At 41.9% G+C, this 18,129-nt stretch overlaps 1 protein-coding gene across 3 annotated transcripts in view; it reads left to right on the forward strand.

Moving 5' to 3' along the window:
- The first annotated feature begins 11,810 nt into the window (after positions 1-11,810).
- LOC121269057 (speckle type BTB/POZ protein) overlaps positions 11,811-18,129 on the forward strand; it is a 118,969-nt gene continuing 112,650 nt past the window's right edge. The window contains exon 1 of one of the 3 annotated variants that reach the window (XM_041173477.1): positions 11,811-11,867. The gene's annotated coding sequence lies outside the window, so the exon portion shown is untranslated. Of the gene's footprint in view, positions 11,868-11,912; positions 11,932-18,129 lie in introns of those variants that run through there. The other 2 variants (XM_041173476.1, XM_041173478.1) reach the window with 2 other exon arrangements.

Below are 18,129 nucleotides of genomic sequence, written 5' to 3' on the forward strand. Positions count from 1 at the left end.
TTCACCTGATACATGATAAACTTGAAAATACTACAAAGCATACACACAATGATTCCATGGAACAAGCTAACTGTCAATTAAGATGTTAAAGTAAATTCCAGAGGGGAAAAGGACCAGAGTCCTTTGATGCTCAGAAAATGTAACTTGACAAAACTATTTCCAAAGGAAACTGGATAACTAGCTGAATGGAAAAGATTTGCAGAGCTACCGGGAAAAGCTGGGTAGTAGGACTGGACATGATGGGCTGAAGGGCCTCCTTCTGTGCTGTAACTATTCTATGATTCTACAAGTTGGATCCAAGTGTAGAACTTTTGACAAATGATCTCCCTAGAAAACAGTAGCATCACCCTATTTTCTAAAGATCATTCCGACTAGTCAAATTGCATAGCTAAGTTTAAATATAATGCATCCATAAAAGATTGTGGTATCTGGCACATCTTACTAACCTCAGTATATGGAGATAGAAAGAAATCCAATTCATTGATGAATAAGTTTACAAGAGCATGAGATGCAACAAGCAAAACATTTTTTCTGGGAATTGATTCACAATTATTCGAGGCCCTTTGCCACTCTGTCAGCCCTTATGTGTGACTTGCTGGTACTGGAATACACTGCCAAAGGTTCACATAGTTTAACTCTTAGCAATGCTTATGATGTTAGATTGAAGCATTATTATAGATCAAATGCATGTTAGGTTAGTGCAGATATTTCTAGACGGCATATACATTATGAAGCTTTTTTAGGAAAATAAAAATTGAAGTTAAAATCAGCATAGCTATTGGGTTATGATGGGTTAACCAAATGGCCACAATTTTTCAAAGTCACCCAGAGATACAAGCGCATCAGATGCAGGTGAAATTTTTGCTGGAGAATAGGAAATGGGAAACAGGTTTGTTTTCTGGTCAGGAAACGTACCTTAAGTGGTAAACTAATTAAATTGAAGATTTTCAAGTTGGTGAGCCCTTAATTGGCATGGTGACATTTCCCTGTCCAATTAGAGAAAGTGGGGGCAGGCTCTCAAAACTGGAGGGCCAACCAAAGGCCTTCCAGCTTCAGAGAGGCATTCCGCTGCAGTATAAAGTAAGTAACTGTGAGGGTGCCTTGACAAGAAGGAGCTGTCCCAGACACATTTTTAAAACTTCTGTTAAATAAACACAAAAAAACAGCCAGGCCAGCAGTGTAGGATAGATAGGGGAGAGCCCCTCTACATGGTGGTCTTTAGCTGCACTCCACCCAGGCATGGAAGGTCGGACTGTAGGCCTGCCAGGAATGCTGATGTCCCAGTCCGCCAGTGGGTGCCCTCTGTAGTATAAGGGTCTGGCTTGGAAAGGGTTAACATGGGACTCAATACAATATTGCCCATCGTGTGATGTAAAGGTACATGTGACCCAAGTCCCGAGGACTGTCTTGTACTGGATAGAGACATGTGTAGGCAAGCAGGGAGACAGTTCCTGGCTTAGAGCTTGTACTGTATATCTGTATATAGTTACAAGTAGTTAATAAACACTTAATCTTAAACCATACAAGACTCAGAACCTCTTCATGAGACCTACCGATCAACACACATCTTACAACAGCTCTGAAGAAGGGTCATACGTACTCGAAACATTAACTCTGTTTCTCTCTCCAAGGATGCCTGCTAGATCTGCTAAGTTTTTCCAGCATTTCCTGTTTTTGTTTCAGATTTCCAGAATCCGCAGTGTTTAGCTTTTCTCTTACAAAATGGTGGCAGCTATTGGAACCACCCAGAACCTCTCAGAAGCTGGAGAAGAAATTTAAAACCCGAAAGATTGATAAAGCAGCATCTGACCTGATAAAAAGCATCAGGAACAAAGAATGAGATCACCAGAAAAAAGCTCCAAAGCAGGATGGGAAGTAGAAGGCAGAAATAAAACTCCACGCTGCAGCAGCAGACTATTGAATCCTATGGAAGACCAGTGTCAATACCCAAAGAGTACAGAATCAGAAGATCTAGCAGGGGTGAGCTAAAAAAACGTAAGTTTCCAGCCAGAATGAGTTTGAAAAAAGCTTTTGGCTCAGCAGCAGTCAGAATTGCTGTTTTAAAATGCACACAAATAGCCTGAGTCCTGACTTGGTGTCTGACCACATGATGGCCGATTTCACTCCTAACAAAAAAGATTTAAATGAAATAACAAATAATTGGCAGTTAAAAGACCCCGCAAAAGCTGGGAATTGATGGTTTCACAATTCAAAATTACTTGGATACTGGGGGGAAGACTAAACAAAGGTCGATCCAGAGAGTCGCTGCTGTAAATTTAAAACACAGAAATTGTGACCGTCATTACTGTAGGTGCCCACCAAATCCACCAAGTGCAGGATACCTTTGTTGAGAAGAAGCATGTGGCAGTGCCATTTTGGGTTTCCCAGTGGCATTTAAAGCCATAGACACATCTAATTTTAAATAACCATGGAGCAAAAATCTACCTTACCAGAACGGTCTGGACTCATTCAAGGCCCAGACCAGTCACAAAATTGGGGACGTTGGAGAAAGAGATTCCTTAGATACACAATGGCTTTAGGTCTAGACAAAAGGACAGATGCTGAACAGATTAACAAACTGCTTTATTGGCTAGATCCAACAGCTGACCATACAATTGCTAGACAAGGAATCACTGCATCCTCAGCACAATTTGATGAAGTTTTAAAATCAGCTGACACATATTTTAATTTGAGCAGTAGCAAGATCCTTGAAAGAGCAAAGTTTAACAAATGTGCCCAACAGCCAGGCGAACCTGTTGACCCCTCCATAATGAGCAGTACAAAATGGCTGAAGGCTGTGACTATAGTGATCTGAAGTCAGAGTTAATCAGGCTCAGAATTGTTTTCGGAATGGCGGACGAGACACTCTCAGACATGCTTCAAGCTCAGGGAGACTTAACTCTTGAAAAGGCCATTCAGATTGTCAGGCAATCCAAAATCCGTTACAGCACAGATCCATCTTAAGGGCCAAAGGCAAGCCATGGTACAGAGTAACCCCCAATGTCCAGCTAGTAAAACAGCAGAGGAGCAGGGACACCCCAGGCCAAGGGAAGCAATACCCTACCCAACCACTAGAGGGTGGGTGACCACGCCAGTGCTGTGAAGCCCAGTGATCCCCATACGCATGATCAATGTCGGGCAGCCTCAGCACATTGTTTTAATTACAACCTCATAGGACACTCCGGAAAGCTTTGCAAAGTTAACACAATCAGATGCACATTTTATCCTAAGATGATTCATAATGTTGAGGTACCACACCAAGAGAAAACACAACCATGTTACAAGGAACTGTGGCTGAGACACCTCTGGCTACAAATGACAGACACACTACTCTGTGGGCCCAGAGGAATCCGACTTCCGGTTATAGGCATGATTCTGAAACCGTTAAGGTACGGCAGCAAACAAATCTTTGAAGGCACATACATCACCCGCAACCAGTTTTTTCCTGTCTTGAGGAGAGATGCCTGTGCTGCTCTGAACCTTCTTAAAATAGCAGAAGATGTCAAAACAACTTCTGTTGTCAATTACAGAGAACTGCAAGTTCCCGAGATCCCCAGCAGAAAAGGTATTCTCAACTGGGACTTCTGTTCTGAATTGTCTTTAATCTTTGCAGAGCCGGTTTGTCCATTTTCTTTGCAGGTGCTAGAAGCTCCCCATTGGTCAGACCTGCCAACACTCAGATGGTTACCATGGCCCCTCGAGCAGAAGATGGCCAAGAGATGAACCAGCAGCAAGAAGGGCCTCAACATCTGTTGGTAAGAAGCCTGAAGACACCGTGGCACAGACACTGCAGCCTTTGTCCAGTACAAATGTTAGTTAGCCAGATGATGCTGGAACAGGGAAGCAGCCATTGTCTGACTGCAGCACACCTCGGTGAGGCAAGGAAGCAAACCAACGAGAATGTCATTTGCAGAGAAAGCTAACTGCAAGGTGAGCCTTATGATAAAAAACAAAAACAGAATTACCTGGAAAAACTCAGCTGGTCTGGTAGCATCGGCAGAGAAGAAACGAGCTGACGTTTCGAGTCCTCATGACCCTTCAACAGAACTGATTTTTCTTTACAAGGAGAGGGGTGAAATATAAGCTGGTTTAAGGTGGGGGGGGGGAGAAGTGGAGGGGTGGCTGTTGTTGTAGGGACAAGCAAGCAGTGATAGGAGCAGATCATCAAAAGATGTCACAGACAAAAGAACACAGAGGTGTTGAGGTTGGTGATATTATCTAAACGAATGTGCTAATTAAGAATGGATGGTAGGGCACTCAAGGTATAGCTCTAGTGGGGTTGGGGGGGCATAAAAGATTTAAAAATAATGGAAATAGGTGGGAAAAGAAAAATCTATATAAATTATTGGAAAAAAACAAAAGGAAGGGGGAAGAAACAGAAAGGGGGTGGGGATGGAGGAAGGAGCTCAAAACCTAAAGTTATTGAATTCAATATTCAGTCCGGAAGGCTGTGAAGTGCCTAGTCGGAAGATGAGGTGCTGTTCCTCCAGTTTGTGTTGGGCTTCACTGGAACAATGCAGCAAGCCAAGGACAGACATGTGGGCAAGAGAGTAGGGTGGAGTGTTAAAATGACAAGCGACAGGGAGGTTTGGGTCATTCTTGCGGACAGACCGCAGGTGTTCTGCAAAGCAGTCGTCCAGTTTACGTTTGGTCTCTCCAATGTAGAGGAGCCCGCATTGGGAGCAACGAATACAGTAGACTAAGTTGGGGGAAACAGAATTACCTGGAAAAACTCAGCAGGTCTGGCAGCATCGGTGGAGAAGAAAAGAGTTGACGTTTCGAGTCCTCATGACCCTTCGACAGAACTTGAGTGAATCCAAGAAAGGGGTGAAATATAAGCTGGTTTAAGGTGTGTGGGTTGGGCGGGGGGGTGTAGTTTGGGTGGGGGGAGAGAAGTGGAGGGGGTTGGTGTAGTTGTAGGGACAAACAAGCAGTGATAGAAGCAGATCATCAAAAGATGTCACAGACAACAGAACAAAAGAACACATAGGTGTTAATGTTGGTGATATTATCTAAACGAATGTGCTAATTAAGAATGGGTAGTAGGGCACTCAAGGTACAGCTCTAGTGGGGGTGGGGGGAGCATAAAAGATTTAAAAAGATTTAAAAATAATGGAAATAGGTGGGAAAAGAAAAATCTATATAATTTATTGGAAAAAAACAAAAGGAAGGGGGAAGAAACAGAAAGGGGGTGGGGATGGGGGAGGGAGCTCAAGACCTAAAGTTGTTGAATTCAATATTCAGTCCGGAAGGCTGTAAAGTGCCTAGTCGGAAGATGAGGTGTTCCTCCAGTTTGTGTTGGGCTTCACTGGAACAATGCAGCAAGCCAAGGACAGACATGTGGGCAAGAGAGTGTTAAAATGGCAAGCTTCAGGGAGGTTTGGGTCATTCTTGCGGACAGACCGCAGGTGTTCTGCAAAGCGGTCGCCCAGTTTACGTTTGGTCTCTCCAATGTAGAGGAGACCACATTGGGAGCAACGAATGCAGTAGACTAAGTTGGGGGAAATGCAAGTGAAATGCTGCTTCACATGAAAGGAGTGTTTGGGCCCTTGGACGGTGAGGAGAGAGGAAGTGAAGGGGCAGGTGTTACATCTTTTGCGTGGGCATGGGGAGGTGCCAAAGTTGGGGATTGAGGAGTAGGGGGTGATGGAGGAGTGGACCAGAGTGTCCCGGAGGGAACGATCCCTACGGAATGCCGACAGGGGGGGTGAAGGGAAGATGTGTTTGGTGGTGGCATCATGCTGGAGTTGGCGGAAATGGCGGAGGATGATCCTTTGAATGCGGCGGCTGGTGGGGTGATAAGTGAGGACAAGGGGGACCCTATCATGTTTCTGGGAGGGAGGAGAAGGCATGAGGGCGGATGTGCGGGAGATGGGCCGGACACGATTGAGGGCCCTGTCAACGACCATGGGTGGAAAACCTCGGTTAAGGAAGAAGGAGGACATGTTAGAGGAACTGTTTTTGAAGATAGCATCATCGGAACAGATGCGATGGAGGCGAAGGAACTGAGAGAATGGGATGGAGTCCTTACAGGAAGCGGGGTGTGAGGAGCTGTAGTCGAGGTAGCTGTGGGAGTCAGTAGGCTTGTAATGGATATTGGTGGACAGTCTATCACCAGAGATTGAGACAGAGAGGTCAAGGAAGGGAAGGGAAGTGTCAGAGATGGACCACGTGAAAATGATGGAGGGGTGGAGACTGGAAACAAAATTAATAAATTTTTCCAAGTCCCGTCGAGAGCACGAAGCAGCACCGAAGTAATCATCTATGTACCGGAGAAAGAGTTGTGGAAGGGGGCCGGAGTTGGACTGGAACAAGGAATGTTCCACATACCCAATAAAGAGACAGGCATAGCTGGGGCCCATGCGGGTACCCATAGCTACACCTTTTATTTGGAGGAAGTGAGAGGAGTTGAAGGAGAAATTATTCAGCGTGAGAACAAGTTCAGCCAGACGGAGGAGAGTAGTGGTGGATGGGGATTGTTCGGGCCTACTCTCACCCCTTTCCTTGGATTCACCTAGTTCTGTTGAAGGGTCATGAGGACTCGAAACGTCAACTCTTTTCTTCTCCGCCAATGCTGCCAGACCTGTTGAGTTTTTCCAGGTAATTCTGTTTTTGTTTTGGATTTCCAGCATCCGCAGTTTTTTGTTTTTATATCTGGAGGAACAGCAGCTCATCTTCCGACTAGGCACTTTACAGCCTTCCGGACTGAATATTGAATTCAACAACTTTAGGTCTTCAGCTCCCTCCTCCATCTCCACCCCCTTTCTGTTTCTTTCCCCTTCCTTTTGTTTTTTCCAATAATTTATATAGATTTTTCTTTTCCCACCTATTTCCATTATTTTTAAATCCTTTATGCCCCCCCCACTAGAGCTATATCTTGAGTGCCCTACTATCCATTCTTAATTAGCACATTCGTTTAGATAATATCACCAACTTCAACACCTCTGTGTTCTTTTGTTCTTTTGTCTGTGACATCTTTTGATGATCTGCTCCTATCACTGCTTGCTTGTCCCTACAACAACAGCCACCCCTCCACTTCTCCCCCCCGCCACCTTAAACCAGCTTATATTTCACCCCTCTCATTGTAAAGAAAAATCAGTTCCGTTGAAGGGTCATGAGGACTCGAAACGTCAACTCGTTTCTTCTCTGCCGATGCTGCCAGACCTGCTGAGTTGTTCCAGGTAATTCTGTTTTTGTTTTGGATTTCCAGCATCCGCAGTTTTTTGTTTTTATTTGAGCCTTATGATAAGTCACACTCACACAATAGGAAGAGACATCTTCAATCCCAACATCAATCACTCGGAACCACATGTAAGAAAAGAAACAGAATGAGCACAATAGATGAGCTGTGAGTTCATTTTCCCTGTAAGGAATGGGATAAACCAATGACAATTGATAACTCCAGATGGGGAATTTAGAAGTTCAACCCCAAAGAATGTAAAAAGAGAATTAAGATCAATCGACAAAGCACCAGAACAACCACATCCAAAACAGCCTCCTATTCATCAAGGTTTACTCAGTAAAACAGTCTACCACTCCTCCAACTGTTGTAAAGATAAGATCTGGAAGAACTATAAAGTCTCCAGACTGCCTGAACCTGTAAACACAGAGACTTGGCAGGACGGAGGGAACTGGTAGTAAAAGTAATGTAAACATGTTGGGTAAACACGATTGCATTGTAAACATGTTGGATGAAGGCTTGGAAGGAGGTGTAGTATAGGGTCTGGCATAGAAAAGGTTAACATGGGACTGGGTACAGTACTGCCCACAGTGTAATGTAAAGGAACACATGGCCCAAGTTTAGGGTGCACTCTTGCAATGGACAGAGATGTGTGTTGTGGCAAGTAAAGAGACAGTTCCTAGCATATACACAGAATAAGGTCTATGTATATAGTTACAAGTAGTTAATAAACACTTACTGTTAAACTATACAAGACTCAAAACCTCTTTACGAGATCTACTGAGCAACACAAATATTTCAACACACTTCTCCATGCAGTTGGCCTGCCTGCCATCATGTTGGGAAATGGAAAGCATTAGGGAAAATCACAGTAGGCCTCCTAAACTCACCTTTAATAAGGCTCTAAGGAGCCTAATTGCCTGCCTGCCTGGTGAAGGTGGGCGGCCACACTGGTTCTCAAATTTGTCTCTTCCTCAATGTCCTGCACTAGGAACGGCATCCTACAACTGACATGCTGCTCATGTGTGTACTTTTGGGGCCCATCAATCTCTGCTCCTGCCTTTGATGTGCCCCGAGGTGCAGCTGCAACATATAGCTGATACCCAGTGGTGATGACACCCCTCAGAAAAGACATTGGGGCCTAAAGTTTCCAATGCAGGAGACACCATTGCTTTTTTCCCCTTTCTCCTTAGTGGAGTAGAAAGATTATTTTCCAGCTAAACCACTCATTTTGTTCCACTATATTCAGTTTTACTAAGATGTACTATTATTATTCAGTAAAGTTAAATGATTGATCAAATGTAGTGTAATTTTGGAGTTTCTGGCATATTATGAGGTGGGGCATTAGCTTACAGTGACTGAACTGATCAAAACCTGTTTTTATTACATTGGATTCCAAGATATTTGCAAGTATTTTGGAAATCACATGCTTTAATTTTTCCAAGATAACCTTGATAAACCTTGATAATGGGTGATTCTTATGAGACAAAAGAATCAGATACTGTCTAACATAATTAATGAAAAATTCTGTGATTAGGAAGAATGTTAGAAAATGAACTCTTCCTGTTACTATGGTGTGGACATTCTTGCTAACGATAGTGCATTCACTGGTGGGATCTTGATAAAAAGGTGCCCGAAAGTGGAATGTTTACATCCCTGGCATTCTTGTCTGCCTTATACAATCCATAAAGTGATGGACCTGGTAGTTAACCTCTTTTGTTTACTTCAGCACAGAATGTGCAAGAGCTTCATTGGGCATCTCGATTTCAATCAGCTGAAGGCATAATGAGATTGCCCTCAAATCTGTAACTTTGCTGATGCCATTGCAATATACATGTGCTTTGCTTTTCTCCCTGTGTTTCAGTGAGCTGACTGGAGGAAAAGCATAATAAGTGCAGGTTGGCAATAGTGCTGAGGTTTGGTAAGACCTCTGGCTTTAACCCACCCCCCCCCAAGCAATGCTCCAGAAGATTGCAAAGATAGCCAAGCCCCCTCTGAGAGAGTGAAGAGCAAGTAATTTCTGGGTTCTCCAGTTTAAGTCGGTTTCTTTTTGTTATATTCCATGTTCTGGAATCAGAGAAGTAGCCTTCGGATGTTCCATTTTTAAGGAGCATGTACATTGACAGATATTTGACTAACCTGCAGCTATCTTGTGTGTCAGTAACTTAGTTGTAATGGCATCATAAATCTAGGGTGTATTGGAAGGGTTTGCTGTCTGATGCCTTTTGTTACAAATTGCACATCTGCATGTGATAGCTTCTTGGGTTTAGCATCAGGCTTCATTACATTATATCTCATTATAAAATAGCATGATCCGTAATAATGAAGCATGCATTGTGTGTACTGGATAGTGTAATCTTAGATGTGCCCTCATATACTTTCTCCCACCTTTGGAAATGTGAACCAATGACTGTTTTTAATGAATTGAGACCCCTGACTGCTCCCCAGCTTTCCAGGTCTGGGGATTGGCCATTTGAGATATTACAACCACAGTCCCCAACATGATGTGAATTTGTGGCAGCTGCCCTTGGGCTCTTCTGAATGAAGTCAATTCAACAGTATACATGTGAATAATTTAACCCACTCCTAAACTAATATAGTATGTTAGAAATACCTCTCTGACTGATGTCTGTTCCTGGCTGTTGTGTAAAAATGCTCTCTCAGAGAGCTTGTAAGTTTGATGGGTCTGATCCCTAATGTGCTGAATTAATAGCAACATCTAAATATCGATTTCCCTGAAATTCCTCAGTTGAATAGCCAAAAATCTTTCAGTAATAATTTCAAATGTAGATGCCAGATTGGCTGTAAGTCATACTGCTGCATGGCCATATGCATTGAGCATTTGTTGGGCCCTTTAGGTTGTGTAAAAACTTTTTGGAGGAGTTAGTAACACATTTTCAGGCAGGTGCTTCTTATAGGAAAGTGACATTACTTTGATATCTTCACTCAGGTGAATGATTTTTGCTGTATATTTAAAGCCAGATCTCACCTTGTCAGTTATTTCCTGCCATGTATTTCCGATTACTCTTGTTTGGGGGGAAAGACCTTCATTGCCAGCAAGGAGAACCTTCTTTTGCAGCAGTACCTTGAAATTTCCAGCCATGAATGTGCCCTTGAAATGTGAATCTTCCATTGGACAGAAATAGTGTGAAAGCTTGTTGCTTTTGCTAATTTCAAATCAGGTTGTTTTAAATAGCTGCTGCAGTTCTTTAAAAGAGCTGCAGCAGTGCTTTAAGTTCACTGTTCAGTTTGGCCATTAGGTTCTGAAGGATCTGATAATTAATAATAAATATTAAAAACAGAAATGGCTGGAAAGATTCAGCAGGCCTGACAGCATCTGTGGAGGGAGTTCCGAAGAAGAGTCATATTGAACTCAATGTTAAGTCTGTACAACCCTTCTTAAGAGTGAAGAAGGATTATACGGACTCGAAACGTTAACTCTGTTTCTCTCTCCACAAATGCTGCCAGACCTGCTGAGCTTTTCCAGCAATTTCTGTTTTTGTTTCAGGTTTCCAGCATCCACAGTGTTTAGCTTTTATCAACGTTAACTCTGTTTCTTTCTCCACAATATTTTGCTTTTACTGACAGTTAATAGTTTATGTAAATTGAATTTTGGACTGGGATCTATGAATTTCTGCCCTTATGTTTGGAGCTTTAATATGAGCATTTAGGGTTATAATATCTGTATCTCCCTCGCAAAGTAGTGTCTCTTTCAAACAGTAAAGTTCATGATAGCGGGCAAAGTGAATACCCAATTTTGTCCTAATTTTGTACCAGTGAAGGATATATAAGTTCTATTGATGTTTTATCATTTTAATTGTCAATGAAATTGTAGCATGCCTAAAGTCACTTTAGAAACTTCATTTTTCCAATTCTCGTCAGTCATTTTCTACAGGGACAGAAGACTGTCAGTCAATTAGATTTTTTGGAAGGTGAATCTTGGGCCTGTCAACCAGAGATGAGAACAGGAACCAAGACATTGGTTTCTATTTCTATTAGTTTGTGTTCAAGAATTAATAGAATAGAATGTGCTAAGATAAGTAAGTAGAGTTGAAGGATTTCGTTTAAAAAAACAGGTATTCACAGTCAGAATTACAATAGGTTCAGAATGCCAAACATACATCAAAGCATGCGTCAAATTCGAAACATTCTAGGACCGTTCATGCATAGAAAATAATGAACAGAAAATGACTCATCTGTGGACAGAGAAAAAACGCTTCGGGTCCATGACCTTTCATCAGATATTATTAACATGCCCCTGCACTCTAATGCCTTTTCTACATCACTCCTGTTGCTAACTGTGCTTTTGTGTAAACATTTGAATTTTGAAGAAAACATTGCAAGAATCAATGAGTTCTGCTACATTGCATTGAGTTTTTCTCCTTTGCTTTTTGCCTTTATCAATGATGGCAACTCCGCCCTTCAAATGGACACAATGCAGGGAACACGCATGCGTATGCTAACGAGGCGACATTGCGAGAGCGCGGCGGTCCGCGTCTGCATGAGTGCGAGGGGCGTCATTTCCGGCTGGCGTGTGCGGGTCCCGGATGGGATGGGAGACGCTTGTTAACTCGTGAGGTCCCGGCTCAGAGGAGGCGGTGAAAAAAGGGGGAGGAGGAGGAGGAGGAGGTGGGGGGCGGGGATGGTGGTGGTGGTGGCAAAGAGCGCAGCAGAACCGCGAGAGTCTGTGAGTATGTCGGCGAGGGAAGGCCGGGAAAAAAAAACGGACAAGTTTGAGAGAAAAAAAAAAGGCGAGGGACGCGGTGGCGGCGGCGGTGGCGACGGGCGGGGGCCGGGGAGGAGGAAGGGAGGGAGAGAGAGGGGGTGGGGGGAAGATGGGGGGTCAGACGGTGACAGGAGGCGGGGGAGGCTTCCGCCTTTCCTCCGCAGGCTGCTGCAGTCCCGCAGGCCGCGCCGCCAGCCTCCACCGCTCCTAAACTTTCCGCTCGACACTCATGCCATCCTGTGACCCCCCCCCCCCCTCCCCCCCCATCCCCAGCACCCTGGGGAGGTTGGAGGCCGAGGCCGGGCGCAGGGACTTGGATCTGCCCCTGTGCCCATCCACCGGCCTCCCTTAGTGTGTTGGGAGCAGACACCGAGCGGCTCTCTCCCTTGGAAAAGTGACTCGTAGGTTTATTTACCTCCTTTTTTTAAAAAAAAATCTTCAAATAAAATGAAAGGCAGCGTTTCACAGTCTGCCTGACCGCACGAAATGCCCGAGTGTTTGGGGGGCAGATAAGTAAGCAAAAGCTTTTTCTGACTATAAAGTATGGGTGCAAAGTTTTGTGTGGAGAAATAAGTTGCCATGTTTTCCTCGCCAGTGTTATTTGAAGTGCTTTTGACGCAGGTTTTGACTGGAATTGGGGATGGTGAATCAATCCTGTGACTCCTGAGGTCACCAACTCCTGTGATGTCACAGCAGCTCCCCTAAGATCAGGCAAGGATAGTGTAACTGCCACCAGAGCATCACAATTCCAGTTGGTTTTAACTGTTGGAATACACTGATGGCTCTTTAGCTTCAATCGAGCAAAAAGAGGCTAGTGAGTTTCACTTTTGAGCCTATCCATTAGATAGCGGTAGTCTTGACCGTGCTGCTACTTTCCATCAGTCTCATTAGCTGATCGTCACTGTTAGAAGTGTCACTTTCTAGCGATTTCATTGGTCAGCAGCGAATCATGTAACTGCATCTTGCTCCCTCTTCAATTTACAAGGCCCTGGACCAATGGTAAAGACGAATTAAGTCAGACTGAGGATTTGACAGGCCTCAGCTTGTGCCGTAGTGTTGATGTAATATTCATAGCTTTTGGGGAAATGACAGCTGTTGTGTCATTAGCAGTGTAACATCTCTGAGTCATTTGTGATATGGTGTTGCCAGAATTTTATAATGACTCTTAAAAGTTGGTTTTGTTGAGCAGAAAGGGCAAAAGTAGAATTGAGGTGGCAACAGAAAAGAGGGCAGACATTGTGGCAAGCTCTGGAAAAAGGGGTGAGGATGTGAGTGCAGTCCAGCTTCAGTTCTGCAAGCAATATGGAGTGAAATAGACCAGTATTTTTATTTATAAATTCATTTTTTGTGTACAAGAAACACATTTTATCTAGATTGACTTTGTAACTTCAATTGACTCATTTTCGTTTGTGAAAATATACAGTATGTCCTTTTGTTACGTGTTAGAATTGGGATCTTTGCAATTTGCAAGCACCCTTACTGCAGTGAAGGATTGAATCAGTAACTCAAACTAAACCATCTCTTCGTTGCTATTATTAAATACACTATAACACTTCTTGATGTGAAGTGTGTTAAAAGGTAGTTCAAGTTTTAAACCAATATTGATTTATCATCTCCCTCTTCTCCCATTCCTGTTCTTACCCCTTATTTCCAAAACTACTGTCTCAGCAAATCTAAATTCCACTGTAATTCAGTTTAAAATAAAAACATTAGTTCAGCTGCGGTGGTCTTCATGCAGCTGTATTTTTCAAGCTGCTGTTTGGAACTGGAACAACAATAATGCTGATGTGCATATTGTGTAAGATGAAGCGATTTAATCCTCCACCTCTGTACCACTTGATGCTTTGAGATTGTGAGCTGAGTGTTGGAATAAATGGTGGATCTGCTCAAGCTTGCTTGAGTTCTGGCCAGCCATTTTTGGGAAATGATCATTAATATTCACTGTTCCTAAAATCATAACTTTTCCGGCCAAAACTTAAATAGATAAGTGTAACCGGCTTTTCCATGATATTTGTATTGGTTACTTTAAAATATTTTTAAAGCATCATTCCATGGCAGTGACTTAAAAATGTGCAGAGTATCAACCAGTAAATGAGAATTGAGAACTGTTTGCAGTCAAATACTGTGTTGAGAAAAGGGATGGCATTATAATTGTGGAAGTTGTTAATCTACTGCTTTCAAAGCATGGATTATTTGCATCTTTTTCTCTCTTCTCATCCAGGAGTGTTTTTCTTTTTAATTATATAGACTTGAAAACAGTGCGTGAAAAAAAGCCATTTATTTCATTAAAGTTTATTCCTCTTATTTTGTCACTACTGAGTACCCAACTGCATTTGAAATACTTTAATATCCTTGACTCTGTCCTAATTTTAAATGTTAGATTTTATGCAGAGATTATGAGCACTGTCGCTGCCAAAACATTTAATGACATTTACTGGAATTAATGGTAGGAAAACAGAGCTACTTTGTATTTTAGAGGGCCCTGACTTAAAATCATTCTTCTCATAAAACAAACATTAAAGTTTGGATTGGATACCAAAAAACTGACCCATGCTTAAACTAAAGTCCACATGCAATGTTTAAAACAGATTTGTCTCCCTTGTGACTCTGTTGTAAATGTACCACCCCATATGACCTTCATTCAAAGAGAAAAAGACAATTCTGGATTTAGTCCCTGGTTTGTTCTAAGCTAGCTGATCCCTGAGCTTTCTGTTCCTGACTGATACCTTGCTGCAAAGTCTTCATGTGGTTGATGATCAGAAATAGGATTGAACTGGCTATAATGCTCCCTATGGTGGTGTAACCTGTCAATCACAATCACTGCCTAGTGTCACATTTTAAGAAAGTTATTTTGGTGAAGTCCGGTTGCATTGTCAGAGTATAACTCAGTCTGTTAAGGATGTGGAAACACCTGTCATGAAATACAATGGTTTAAACGCCAAAGCAGTTCAGGAACTTTGCCATGTGCAACCCATGAGTGTCTGAGGTGTTCAATTGTTGAGTGACAGTACTTTTCAAAGATGATGCAAGTGTAAGTCACAGGACCAGATGATGAAGCCTGCAGATTATTAATTCTTGAAGCCTGATGTGCTTTCCTTTTTGGTGTTTTATCTTTTCCCTCTTAGCCACTGTTCTTTGCTTCCCAATGCAGCACAGCCCTCTAGTATGGTCTGCTCTGAGCCATGTTTTTCCAGCATGTGGTATCGATATTAAATTTTCAAATCCCTCTTGCAAATATCCACAACCTGAGTCTATGTTGGATGAATAGCCTTGAAGCATCAAGTTCTCCATACAAAGGATTCTATTTTCGATCCCATTTAGGTGACAAAACCACCGGAGGCATCTGTATTTCAATAATTTTATTCAACTTAGTGGTTAGTGGTTTTGCTTCTTCGGTATCACGATGTGAGGATCCTTATTTTCCCACTTGATGTGGCAGATGCAGTGATGTAGAATGAATTTGTCCATTCATGTTAGCTGTATGTGGTCCATCTCTTGCTGTTATATAACAGTTAACTTAAAACTGATTTGATTGAACACCAAAATGCTTAATTTTCTAATGTCTCAGGCACAGTTAGTTAGTTGGCTGAATGTGGTTGTTTTACTAATGCCAGAGTTAGCTTGTCATCAAGGGACAAGTTATCCAATGCATTAATTCTAGGAAGTAAAACCTGTGCACAGCCTCTAGCAACCATTACTCCTGGTGTGATATGCCAGTCTGATTCAATCCTTCCATGATATAAAGCCTGCGATGCAGAACATTGATAACCAACGTGAAAGTTGAAATCTGCAAAGGTATCAAAGCGGGGTGTGTTTTTGCACCACTACTCTTTGACATATTCTTCTTGGTTGCTTCTTTGTGCTTTCTCATCTTGTGCCAAAGGTGGATAACTCTCCGATACAGGTGCAGCTTCCTAAATCCAGCTGAATGAAAACTGGATATATTTCTTTCAGTGCACACAAATTGGTAAATGGAGAAAAATTAATAATTGCAAATTCTTTGAAATGCAACACTTGGTTATATGGGTGCCTACATTAATCACATCCTTGAAATCATTGTAACCGCTGAACGGTATTTTTATCGCCCTCGCCCTGATGCCTGGATATTAAATACATGGACTAAACACAAGGAACTCATCTCACGAGAATGTCTGGCAGGTTAAAACAGGTGTCCAGAAGGGATTGCTGACCTCAGAAACAAATGAAAGAACAACTCGGGTCAGTTCAGAAATTTGAAAGTAAAATGCTTACCTTTATCATCCTCTTGCTCTCATCTGATCTGGCAGGTAATCCAAAACCCAGCACAGTCTCAGTTCCAAGGTGCTGGATTTTGGATATTGTACCTGTGTTGCATGCCTAACTTCAAAATGTGAAACCAATCATCTGTTGATAAGTGAACTTCTTTTTGATTACAATGCAGTCTTTGTTGCACTCAGTAAAGCAGAACTTAACCAATGTTTCAACAGCATTTTGCTAGTATCCATTTGGACTAACTATCAGTCTAAAGAAGGCATTAATCACTTTTAACAAATTATGGAGAAAATTGAGGATCCACCTTCCGAGGAGAATCAGCATTAGAACCTTTCTAATACAAATCTGACTGTAATGCAAAACTAAGACAAATAACCAGAAGGATTTATGTAATAAAAGTAAAACACTGAGGAAATCGGAAATAAAAGCAGAAAACGTTTCAAAAACTCAGCATCTGTGTAGAGAGAAATAGAGTTAACGTTAGAGTCCGTATGACTCTTTGCTTGTTAAGTGGCCAGATCTGGTATTGTAAACTGGATTAATATCAGCAGAAATAGTTAACATTGGGTGCTAATGCATTGGTATCATGTTAATAAATAGGCTTGGTGTCTGCTCCAGTTAGTTCCCAAATTTATGGTCACCACTGTTCATTATTTTGAAAACATAGAATAAGAAACAAGTTTCAATTTCATTGATACTCATTCTTGTTAAAAATTACATTCATTTTGGAAAAATTCTTCAAGCAGTTGAATATTTTAAAGGAAGGCACAAGATTGATGTGGCTAGCTAATACATATGTATTTACTATCCCGTCAACGTTGATGTTTAAGCTAGTTGTCATCGTTGAGTTGAGGTTCTTGACCAGTTAGCTGTTCGTTATTCTACAGTAGGATGAGGCAAGTGGAAACTCTCTTCAGTTCCAGTCCTGTGTTGTTAGAGCTGCTACCTACCTACTTTAATAAATCTTAGCATGATCATATTACCCTAGCCATCTTTTAGCGTATCAATTTAGCAGCTGTTTTCTGTGTACTGATATGTACCTTTTTAATATAAATGCCAGATGCATTCTTCTGGTGCACTGTGGTAATGCTGTTGAACACTTGATGCATACTGTTACTCCAACAGTTTAGTAGTTCAGCAGGCAGAGCATTGTCTGAGTTGAGATGGAAAATGAGCCAAATATTTGGGAAGCTTTTAAATGCTCTGAAGTAGAATTTTGGTTTTGAAAGAAGAAAGCTAAAGCAAAGGCAGGCATGTAATTGTCCATTCTGGACTTAATGATGGAAAATTCATTTGCTTTTTAAAGTATCATGTTGGTGGATTTGCTGGCTGCCATTTTTCAAAATTTTTGCCCTATCAAAAGAATTCCCACTGCACTGTGCATATTTTGCTGTTATGGATGATGACTGGAATGTTATTGCTCAGTAGTAAGCATCTGCAGTAATCTGTACTTGTAGGCAGCTGCTTGATAATGGATTCTCTGGGTAAATTGTGCAAGACTTGGGTTGGGGGTGGAAATCAATTCAGGGGTTGGGATGACAAAAGCAGCTCTGTGATAACAGTTACTGGTGGATTAAATTTGGAATATTACAATTTTATCTGTACTGGATTAGAGGGAAGTAACATTGCTTTTTATGTTTTATATGATTAAATAATCTAATTGAGGGGTTCAAATGACATCCTAAACCATGAAAGTGCCATCTGAATCTCAGGACTGGAACAGTACATTCACTTGCAGCCACCGTATCTGCAAATTGTGGCTTTTCCAATGACTGCGATGCAGCCTATTTATGGAGCTTTTCAGTATAATGGGCATGAGGAAGGTCAAAAAGTGTTAGTTATTTTAATTACATACTTGAAGGTATAATACTTTTAATCACATGATGGGGCTTGTAATATTAGCAGTTTATTATTGTTAGTGGATTATTGGAAAGTTTATAATCATGAACTGTTTTGCTGCACCAACCTGGGC

The sequence above is a fragment of the Carcharodon carcharias genome, chromosome 23 (assembly GCF_017639515.1).
Source record: "Carcharodon carcharias isolate sCarCar2 chromosome 23, sCarCar2.pri, whole genome shotgun sequence".
NCBI classification, from domain to species: domain Eukaryota; kingdom Metazoa; phylum Chordata; class Chondrichthyes; order Lamniformes; family Lamnidae; genus Carcharodon; species Carcharodon carcharias.